This window comes from Microtus ochrogaster, chromosome 10 (genome assembly GCF_000317375.1).
Source record: "Microtus ochrogaster isolate Prairie Vole_2 chromosome 10, MicOch1.0, whole genome shotgun sequence".
In the NCBI taxonomy this organism is placed as follows: Eukaryota; Metazoa; Chordata; class Mammalia; order Rodentia; family Cricetidae; genus Microtus; species Microtus ochrogaster.
The window spans coordinates 31,060,228-31,072,457 of record NC_022016.1 but is presented as its reverse complement, the minus strand read 5'-3'; positions in this window follow the sequence as shown (position 1 = coordinate 31,072,457).

Below are 12,230 nucleotides of genomic sequence, written 5' to 3'. Positions count from 1 at the left end.
TCTCTCCATATCTATTCAATATAGTACTTGAGGTTCTAGTTAGAGCAAATAAGACTACAAAAAGAGATAAATTCAGAAAAGAAGTCAAATTCTCACTGTTTGATGATGATATGATAGTTTACATAAGTGACCACCCAAAAATCTCAAGATTCAGCAATACCACTTCTGGTATCTACTTAAAGGATTCTACAAAGAGGACCCTAAGAGAGACATACATGGATCTAAGCTACATGGGAAGTAGAAAAAGACAAAATCTCCTGAGAACATTGGGAGTGTGGGGACCATGGGAGAGGGTAGAAGGGGAGAGGAAAGGAAGGGAGGAAAACGGAGAAAAATATACAGCTCAATAAAAACAATTTCAAAAAAATTAAAATAAAATACTTCCTAGAACAAATAAGAAAAATGAGAAATTACCATAAATAATATTTTTGGAGTTTGCCTTTTGCCATTTTTAGTTTAACATATGTTGTCTTTTAAAAGTGGTTTGCTCTATTACAATTTCTTCCTTTTTGGGAGGTATAGTCTTCTGTGGACCTGTGACTTAGCCATTGCTTAAAAAAATCTATATCTACTGGTCACATACTGCTTTGCAAAACTTGCCTAAAGAACAAATGACTTTAAATAACCCTAGGATCATTTGGAATGCCACCCCATTATATCATAAAGATTGGGAAACTATCTTGGTATTTGTAATGCATATGAATTATATTACATGTTTATATATTAGGAAATGTAACTTTGACTCTAGCTGACTATACTCTGTAATGCCTAGAATTGGGTTGGGACTTTGTGCCCTTGGCTAGGGTTGGGACATTGTGCCTACTTCCCATTTTCCAGACTGGAATTTTATCTGGCTTGAACTTGTGAAGTTCTTATGTTTGCTGTTACAGTTTCTATGAGTTCATACTTGCCTCTACCTCTCTGTGTTGTTTCCTTAAGGTCATTCATCACCTCTGGCTCTTAGAATCTTTCCATGACCTCTTCTGTATAGATTGCTAAGACTTAAGGGGAGGGAGTGTGGTACAGACTTCCATCATTTAGTGCTCAGCATTCCAAGGTCTCTTATTCTGTATATGTTGATCCGTTGTGATTTTTCTCTGTAAAGTACCATCTACTACAAGAAGAAGCTTCTCTGATGAAGATTGGGTAATGCACGGATCTGTGGCCATAGCGATATGATTTTATGAGTGATTTTATTGCCATGTTCATTTAATAGAATCATAGTGGTAGGTTTTCCCCTAGGCCCTATGATCTGTCTAGCATTTAAGTAATACGGCAGGAGAATTATCTCATATCTTAGTTTGGGTTTCCATGACCACAGCTACTGTTACAAAGGAAAACCTTTAATTGGGGCTGGCTTACAGTTCAGAGGTTTAATCTCTTATCATCTTGTGGGACATGGTGGCATGCAGGAAGACATAGTGCTGGAGAAGGAGCTGAGAGTTCTACATCTTGATTTACACGCAGTGGCAGAGGAGACTCTTTATTGAGTGTAGCTTGAGCATATATGAGACCTCAAAGCCCTTCCCTAAGTGACCCACTTCCTCCACAGGGCTGCACCTATTCCAGCAATGCTACACCTCCTTATGAGTCAAGAATTCAAACACAAGCGTCTATGTGGGGCATACCTATTCAAACCACTACACTGTGTTTAAAAGAACATAAAGCTCTTCAGAAAACCAAGGAGACGCCACCAACTGTGACCATATAGGTTTGCTCAGCGTCTGGAAATCTTGAAAAGGTAGCTTTACTTTACTGAGGAAAATCAGATTTGGGCTCTGGCCACTAATTTTGATTACAAATTCATCTTTTCTTTTGTTTTTCTTACTTCATACATTTATGATGTAGACTGTGTGAGTGACATGTCTTGACTAGCAGTCAGGGTCACTTAGTGTTCACTCAGGGTCACTCCGGGTTCCATCGTCAGTCATCCGCAGAGCAGGCCTAGTTGTCAGTCCGTCACTGGGCAACCTTCAGGAAAAACTAAGTTCACAGTGTAGATTTTCTGCTCTGTTTAAAATAAGTCCCAAACTTGTATCATTACTTAGCATTTCTCTTCTTGGAATCTTGGGAAGAGCAGTCTCAGCTCATTTGCTTGTTGTTAGCCACCCCCTCCCCCATCCCCCTGCCACCAATTTCTTTTTTAAAGTACTTTTGTATGCTTGCTTTTTTTTTAAATCTTATTTTTTTATTATATCAGTCAGTTTCAGGTCAGCAAGACTACACAATGAAACACAGCAAGTTAGGAACACTTCTTTTTCAAGATGATTTCAAGCCATCATGGTAGGAAAGGCTTCAAAGAGTACTGGTGGTAGGCAAGTGAGACAACAGCTCCACATTTGGTACATCAGGAAGCAGAGACAGGACCAGAAGCAGGGACATGTGATGACCTTCAAAGCCAGCCTATCCTGGTCTATGATGTCATAAATAGCACTAAGGGCTAATGCCAAAGTGTCCAGGCACATGACCATATATGGGCTTTTCACATTCAAGCTGTAACATGAACATTAGTAATGGGCTGATGTTCAATTTGAAGACCTAAAACCCAAAATGAGGAAGACAAGAAAGATATGAATCTGTTCCCCATGGTAACAGGCTGCTTTTGAGTATGGAATGTTCATCAGAGCAACAAATATGCATTGCATTTTTATCATGGATGGTCTGGTCTCCCTGATGCTGTATATATTGAAAAGAAAGAGTCAGAAATATTGTGGGGTCTCAGTGTGAAGCACTGGGACTCTAAACCAATGACAAGGATGGGTTCCCAATGTATGGAGAAAGCATGTGTTAGAATTCAGACTGAGTTAAAGGAACGTGGTTTTTGCAGAGTCTCTGTCCTTATCCTGTATAACCAAGCACTGATTTTGGAATCATTTCATCCAAATTCATTCTAATACCATCACATAGGACATAACCTTGGTTAGGGAACCTATTATACTTATTAACAGAATAGGCTTAATAACCCAAAACCTACTATGTGGATGTTTGGAGGATAAAATGGATGTCTAGAAAATGTTATATCATAAATGGCACAAATAATTAATTCTCTCTCCTGTATTTCTGAAGACAGCTGACCCATGCTCATGGGAACTCACAGACTCTAGACGAATAGCTGCATGGGTCTGATGTAGGCCCTCTGCATGTGGGTGACAGTTAAGTGGCTTAGACTGTTTGAGGGTTTCTGACAGTGGGACCAGGATCTGTCCCTTTATAAGCTAGCTTGTTGGAGCCCATTCCCTATGTTGGGATACCATGCTCAGCCTTGATACAGAGGGGTGGCCCTGGTACCTGCCTCAACTTAATGTGTCAGGCATTACTGACTCCCCATGGAGGCCTTACTCTTTCTGAGGAGTGGATGCAGGGTGGGCTTTGGAGGAAGTGGAAGGAGTCAGAGGAGGAGAGGGAGAGGGAACTGTGGTTCATTTTTTAAATTCATTTCCCTGTAAAATGAATAAAAAATTAAAATTAATAAAAAAGAAAGAGAGGTAAGCTGGAGAATGTGAGTCACAAATCAGAAGCTGTGCTTCTTGCTCCCTTGAAGCCTAGAAATTTGGACTTTGAGTGTGATACTCTCATTATGTAATTAAAACTTGGATTATGTGGGATTTGAAAAGAGTGATTTCCCCTTAGAGACATGTAGTTGTCCACATATAACTGTTTCTTAATTTTCCATATTATCTGCTTGGTGACAATTAGATGTCGCTATAGTGACCTGATTACAATTTGACAGCCCAAAGAAAGGCTGGAGAGCAAGCAAGACTGCAACCAGAAGATAATGGATTCATAGTTATATCTCCGTCTACTGCAGTGTAAATCAAACGAGTGATTCCAGAGGCCTTTCTAAAATCACGAACTGAAACAAGAACACAATCATTCTCTTGAGCACTGTGCGTGGACCAGGCGAGAGAGCCCACTGATGGGGAAGGGAGGTTCGCAGCTGCAGCAACAAGACTCAGCCACCACCCCTGCTTTCTAATAACCTCTCCAGGACCCAGAAGCTTTGGGAAGCCGGAAGATGTTTGTTTATTTAAAGAAGCTCATTATATAAGGATTCTGCACATATCCCCTAGCAAATCCCAGACAATCTTGCTTTAGAGCCTTACAGAATTTATTTTTTCTCTTTAAGTCTGCAAACAGACCTAGTAGATCAGCTCTCTTCTTTTCCTGTAGCTTGGGCAGCTAATGCCAAATCTTCCCTCCAAAGCTCTCTACTCCAGTTTGTACTCTGAGCCCTGCATTTTAATAAAGTGACCCTATTTGGATAACTCACCAGGGTATGGAAGGGTCAGGCAAAGGTGGGGACCTCTGCTCATGACCTTCAGCTTATGTCCCCACTGGATGAGCGGCAGGGGTTTACTCACTGGAGTGGGTGGCAATGACCAGAAACTCCCAGATGCTTAGTACAGATGTGACACACGGAGGGATGGATGGCCAGGATGGTCACTGTTTCTTCAGATGATCCTGTGCTGTGTTGCCTTTCTAGCTACTTTGAACAAGTGGTGTCTACTTAGTCTGGGCTACATATATCAGAGAATGACATTGAAGCCTTTGAAACATGTTACAAATCCTGTCTTCATTAATGTTAGGACTTTTCATCTATCGGCAATCATTTGTTTACTGTGTTTGTCTTTCACCCTGGAATTACTTGGGACTCTTGAGAAAACAGGGCTTTGTCTTTGAAACTTTGAATTTGTTAGCCCGGGACTAGAGGTGTGCTGTGATTGCCAAAGCTCCCTGGGGAGTTCCAGCATTCAAACTAGACTAGGACTTGTTTCTGGGGAGTGTCTACTACATTTGGAGAATGATCATATCTTTTGCTCATTATAGATCTATTTCTGTACTTAACTCAGAGCCAAGTGTCCAGTTGGTATTCAATAAATTGTTGAATTGATTAATAAGAGTTTGAAAACGAAGCAGCATTAAGCTTTCAAGGACAGGAAAATGAAGAGACATTAGAGGAACGGGGCTTTTTCTGCAGATGGTTCAATCAGATCATGAGGACCATGCTCACATGGCTGCCAGCGTGGCCTTAAAGGACCCCTGACCCCGAGACATCTGGGTATTCTCTCAGGGAGCATAGGTCTCCTAGACCTTGAGAGTTTGGAATTGTTGTCCACACCAGATCCCTTCAAGATGGATAGCCTGATGGCCACATACTTAAAACTATTGGAAAAATGACTTTTGAAAGTCAGCAGCTCCCTCTTTTTTTTTTTTAAGCTTCCAATCAGAAGGGAAAAAAAGAGAAAACTTAGAAGTTTTTTTTCTTTCTTTTTCTTTTTAAAGCTTAGGAATTTTGTATGAGAAACTACTTGGCTTCATTAGGTGAGCACTAGGGGAGGTGGGGGGAGAGAGAATTGATATCTTCCATAAATAAGGAGAAAAATGCTCACATAGGAGTAGACAGACAGATAATTAAAATATGAGCAAAAATGAGCAAGAGAAAAAATTCAAGACATATTTTATGTGATTTACTAAAAAAATGATTTTTTTAAAGGAAAAAGTTGGGGTTTTACTTTCTTATTATTTTCTTATGATAACACTTGGTATTGATTGAACATGGGTGGAATATAGTGTATCTGAAAAGATCTGACTCCAGCAGTGAATCCGTGCAGAACGTGTGTTCTGACTGCCCCCCCCCCCACCCCCAAGTTCCGGTTTTGCTGAGTGACCTTAGAGTTCTTTCCTTCCTTCTGGCAGCTCTTGACTTGTCTTCACATGGAACTGTGAACTCAGCAACATACGCTGGCCCCGTGGCTGGCTCTGGGGTGAGAGGGCAAACCTGTGGACAGCTTAGGGACAGGAGGCCACACCAGATGCTACTTGCTGCTAAGGGTTACCAAGGACGCCGCTGGGAAAAGGACTTCGACGCCAGACGGTACCTCTGCCTTTTGTACACTGCCACTCCAGGCGAGCCTGCTCCCAGTGAGCTCTTTTATCTGCCTCAACTCCTTCGGAAAGGCAGGGCAATTTAACCAGGTGGTCCGTTCTCATAAGGGAAGTGAGAATTCTTTTATTGTCTCCCTTATTCAGTTACCCAAAGGTCAAACAGTGTCAAAAAAGCTAATCCACAGGGCATAAAAACTATGCAATAAATATTTCTATGGAGATTTTCATTTTAAAAAAAAATTATGCCATTTTGATCACGTATCTTACGTGACAGAAACTTTAGTGGCTCTCTTTCTGTTTTACTGATTTTGTGTGTGTGTGTGTGTGTGTGTGTGTGTGTGTGTGTATAAGAGTGTGGGTGCCATATACTACATGCTTGTGGAAGACTGGAAAACAACTTTGAGGAGTTGGGTCTTGTCTTTCACCTACCGTAGCGGAGTCTTTTATTTCTGCCCCAGGCTGTGTACTCCAGCCTGGAAGACCCACACGCCTCTGGGTGACTCTCCCACCTCTGCCTCCCACGTCCCTGCAGGAGAACTGAGATTACAGTTGCAGGCCTTCAGTCTGGCCCTATGTGATGTACAGCCACTGAGCTCCGGCTGTCAAGTTCGGACAGGCCTGGCCTCTGGGGGGCTCCCTGTCATTCACAGTCCTCTGAGTCCTCAAATGTTAGTAGGGATTGAAAGAACCTCCATGGTATCGGAACGATTACGATCTAGAACTAGAAAGTAGATTGGCGGGCTCCTCCCAGGAAGGCGTCTTTAGTTACTGGTAGGAAGGATGCTGTTGGGAAGCCCTTGGTTTCATAACAAGACACTGTAAGTAACTAAAGGTAAGCATAGCCTATTAACTGATAGCTAGATTTCTCCATGACCTAACTGAAGCTCATGTCTTTGGCTTTTCTGGCTTCTCATGTCGGATGACAATGTCTACCTTTGTTGAACTCACTACAAGCCCCTGAGGTCACTGCCATTTTCCTGTCTTCTGTCTCTGCATATACCATTTCTCCTGGCTGGAATGTTCCATTTCCATCTTCCTTTACGACCGCCCAGCCTCAGCTCCATCCCTGTAGGCGCTCCCACTCCCTTTGCAGTGTTTGTTCTTCATGCATGCCCCAGTTATAGCACCCATTACATTGCAAGGCCATTCATCTACTTACATACCTAGCTCTTCACCAGACTGAATTGGTGTCGTTCTCCATTCCTGTCCTCACATGTGACAGGTTCTTCATGAACCACTGCAGAGGTCAAGCGTTCTCCTGCAGGGCTATTTTATGTGAGAACATCTCTCCCTAAACCTTCCTCAGTATTATCTTATACAGGTTAAACAGCACTACATAATCTTTCTCCAGTGAGCTTTTGCTCCTCTTTCTAATCAGTTTTGTTTCATTTTTTTTTAAAAAACTTTGTATTTAATCTCTCTTCATTATTTAAAAAGTAGTGGTTCTTTCTGGCCTTGGAGCACAGTTAAGGTATAAGATGATGAACAGAATACTGGAATGATGTGGGAGTGTCATATATCAATCTGTTGATTTCATTGGTTAATTAATAAAGAAACTGCTTGGCTTGATAGGTTAGAACATAGGTGGGTGGAGTAAACAGAACAGAATGCTGGGAAGAAGGGAAGTTAGGCAGACGCCATGCCTCTCCTCTCCAGGGCAGACGCGATGAAGCCCGACTCACAAGATGGACATAGGCTAGAATCTCCCTGGTAAGTCACCACCTTGTGGTGCTACACACATTAACAGAAATGGGCCAAGCAGTGTTTAAAAGAATACAGTTTGTGTGCTGTTATTTAGCAGCATAAGCTAGCCAGGCAGCTGGGAGCCGGGTGGCAGGAATGCAGTCCGCCGCTCCTATTACACTGGAAGGCTTATTAAAGAACACAGGCCATATTCTTTCCAACGAATTTAAATTTTTTTCTTGCAACTGACCTGAATGCCCGCTCTGAGGAATAGCTTTCATGGTACCAAAGGTGCCATGCAAGCTTCTAAAGGAGCTTCTAACAGTCCTACCCAGCTCTGATGTCTATGAATCACGAGGACCAGTATAGCGCTCTAAGTGTAATAATATGAGTGCAATAGTAACACATACACCTTGATGATAAACAACTCTGTGATTGGACTAAAGACCCAGTCATTGGAAACCTAGCTAACTAATCAGCGCTGGAGAAATCACGGCTACTTGAGGGGGGGGAATCTATAGCCACTAATTTGCTAGACCGGTATAATCCCTAGCGGTGGTTCCTCTTCTTTCTTTCCCAACTGTTTTAGTTAGCAAATCTTAAGCGAGCTAAAGTCTGATCTTTGGTGCCATTATTTATCCGTGACAAGGTCTCATTATGTAGTCCAAGCCATCCTACTGTCTCAGTCTCCTCCATGCTGGGATTAATAGGCAATTTTGCAGCTTGCCCGGAAAGTCTTTATATTTGAAGTTAAGGTAGTGATCATTTCCAAATGATACTCTAAATAGATACCTAAGGATTTAAAAAAAAAAAAAGCTTTTCTGGAACTTGAGTGGTAGGGAGGTTGTAGACAGGAAAAGGGCAGCTATATCCCTCCTCCCATCCCCGAGCAAGCTTGGGTGAAACTGTTTTACAAAGTGTGTTTGTTTAAAGAGAGAGAATGTTTGGCGCTAAAGTTAGAAAATTCCCTTCCAGCCTGGAAATCAGTGATTTTGAATGTCAAACATAACGATAATTTGATTTCTGCCATTATTTTGTGAATTCCACATTAACAATTTGGAGGAATTGCATTACAAGTTGCTTCATCCAATGATGTAATAATCAAATAAAATGCCTTCTAATCCTATTTATTCAGCTTCCCTCTGTTGTTTTTAGTCTGCTTTGAGAGCCCTGTCAAATTGAATTTGCCATCCTCTGTGTTTGCCAAAGTTTATTATTTCAATTTACAGCGGCAGAGCTGTTCTAACCTGGTCTTTCATGTTCTCGGTTGTGTTAGCTATGATAGTGTGCCAATCTGCACAAGAGAGTAATTACGGCGGGGCGCTTCCCTTGCCTCAGGAAAACAAGGAGCCATCTCTCCGACATCTGGAGGGATCGTGTATTGCAGCCTCCAGGCAGAATCAAGACTGGGGGATTTTTCTCTTCTTTACTTACTTTAAGAACCCTCAACAAAACACCATTAAGATATTTTCCCAAACTCACGACTAGACTAATTTCGAGTACAGCATGGGCTATAGTTGAGAAAAGATGCTTTGGAAAGAGGGAGACCAAAGGGTCTCTAAAAGCATCTTGCTTATTAGCTAGAGAGAATGCAGGGCAGGCTGGGTTTGCTATGCTACCGGGGCATTCAGGTCCAGAGTGAGAATTCCACAGCATCCCTGGAGGGCTCAGGTAATGTCTGCAGCCTGTTCTGAGGCTGGTTCAATAGATTAGCTGCTCTATCTCAACAGACTGGGTTCAGTTTGCCCATCTGCGGTCTAACATTGTGCCCCAGGGCCCATCCCATCTGCGCCGTGAGGAAAGAAAAAAGGGAGAAAATGACCTCTTTATTAAAACTAAATATGATAGTGACAGTATCTGGTATTGTATGCATTCTAGCAATGCAAAATATTCATAGAAAGAAATTTTCACTTCCTAGTTTTAATTCTCTGAGTTCCCTTCATATATAATGCATATGTATATACACATACATGAAATACAGAAAAAAACTGAAATTTAGTTGTGTTATTTTTGATATTTTTGTGAGTGTATGTAGATTTACGTCATCCTTTAAAGATAAGAATCATATTCTCAGGTGACTTTTAACTGAAACCCAGACAACCAGTCAGCAGGTAAGTTTCTGTGACACGTCCTCAGTGGCTTTTGTTTCTCCATGACCTTGGCAACACTTTGGTTTTTAAAGGTAAGCCTCAAGAAGTTAGGAAGCCATGCATTCTTTTCACTCAGTCTCTGACCCTGTTGTAGAAAAGAAATGAAACAGAAATCAAGTTGGTTCTCTCCCCGGCAAATAGACCAATATTTTTGGAAATGAAGCGCCCTTTGTGACTGGGATCAGTGTCCACGAGAACTCAGCAGAGCGGACCCTCCTTCCATGGGCCTTTTCTCTAGCCAGCTCAACCGAGCTGGGATAAATGAGCCATCAGTACGTCTGGCCTGGCTGATTTGTTGATACACCCGACTAGCGGGAAAGTTCTTCAACTAATTCACTTACGATAAGGGGATGGCTTCTCAAAGGCAGAGCGGGGAAAGATCCCGTGCTTCTCAGTAAGCCCGTCCAAATTGTCTGCAGACCACTCAAGGATGAAATTGAGTCTAACACTACAGCGTGTATTACTAAGAATCGACTAGCCAGTAAATATTTAAAGGGTCTGAGCTAAGCTTCTCCATCATTTACCTGCATTTTGTTGGGATGACAAGAAGTCGCAGAGTGCACTTGTGAAGTAAGATTAGGGGCTTGAAATGCGTCTCTGGAGATTAAGTGCGTCTTTCCCGAGGTGTCCTTCATTGTGGGGAAATGGTAGAGGGGAGACTTCCTGAACGGTTTTCCACTTGACTGCGTGACTAAGTGTTCAGAGAACTATATAATTGTCAATATACTTAAAAAACATTCCTGTGTAAATAATTTCCTTATTTAAACTTTACAATGTATAATATTTAAACACTTGTCAAGCAATAACTCACTGGTACAGAAAATTATAAAAGTCAACCAGCAGGATTAGGGATGTTAAGGCTGAAGTTGACTGATGTCTGGTTTTCTTGAAGAGGTACAATTTGTGAGAAAGAATCACAAATGCAGTAATTTGAACAACTGTATGGGGAACCCCAAATCTCTCTCAATTTGTTCTGTTTTATTTTGAAATATTTCGAAAACAAGGTACAAAGTGTCCATATGTATATGCATACATGCCGTATGATTCCTTTTTAAAGTAAAAATTCAAAAATGGAAGTACTCTGTGAGACCTGTCATGGGTTTGAGCATGTTACTCATGTATCAAACGATACCATGTCATTTGTGTAACCAATAACAGAAAGGAGCCCCATCCATCCCTCATGTGTGGGGACCAGAGTGTTGAAGGAATTTCCTAGGAGATCAAGTATTTGCCATCACATTCGTCATGGGTTGTAAATCCAAGCCTAATTTATAAGAGTTTAAGGCCTTTCACCCAAATATAAAAAGTGACCCATTAAACTTAACGAGCCTGCTTTATTAGGACTCATCTTGTAAATATGCCATGTGATTAAATGCAGTGAAAGGGAGATATGGGCAGTATTTAAATTGCAGTTGAGAGTGTGTGTCATAAGAGATAAAGACTGTGGAGTTTGCAGAGAACTCTGAGACCAAGATCAACTGGATATGCAAGGGACAACAACAAAAACATCAAAATAACACTTAGAGCAGTATATTCCTGTCACAGTGGCTGTGTTAGGGCTCCAGGGAGGCCCTTTATAGAAAGCTACTTCTCTGGCCTGGGTACAGGCCTAACACTCCGAGTTATCCAGGACACCAAAGAGTCAATCCAGTTTGACGAGTCATTCACCTGGCTAAGGAGTCACATCTCATGGAGGCGGCCCATCTTAAGCCATGCTCAGAAGATAGGAGGAATAATTACCCCCCTCAGAAAGGCACACACTCTTCATTTCCAGAATTCCGACCCCTAGTGCAGAGCTGCAGCCATTTTGCTTTATAAGTTATTAGATTGCTGCTTTGAAACAATCATTAAATAGATCTACCATGTAATTTAGCTATTACACTTCTGGGTAGATGCCCAAAGGAAGCAAAGTCTTCATATTGAAGATATACATATTTACACATATCTCTACATGTTTATTTTAGCACTCGTCATAATAGCTGAGACTTAGCATCAGTTTAGGCACCCATCAACAGATGCATGGTTAAAGGTATACACACAATGAAGTGCTAAAAGGAAGAATGAAATCCTGTCTTTTGTGGCAAAATGGATGAAACCATAGAGCACCATGTTAAGGGAAATATGTCGGTCACAGACAGATAAGCATAGAACACTCATTGATATGTAGATGCTAGAAAACGTGGCCTAGATGCAGAATGGTGAATAACCGAGGTTGAGAAGAGTGTTTGATAGGAAGGAAGGCGGGTGTAGGGAGACTGAATTTAATCAGCAAGTAATGCATGTATATGTGGGAATAGAAACGGGACCACACTAATCTATACAATCAATACAAACCAAAAGCAATTTAAAAAGGAAAGTAAAACATTTACGTTTCTTCATAATGTAAAAGATAGATCACGTTGCTAGGAGGATGAGTAAACTAGAGACAGACCACTGGCTGCCCGAACCAAAAAGACGCTTGGTTAGACACTGCTGGGTTTAGAGTATGCAGAAGAGTAGCCATGGAGTTTA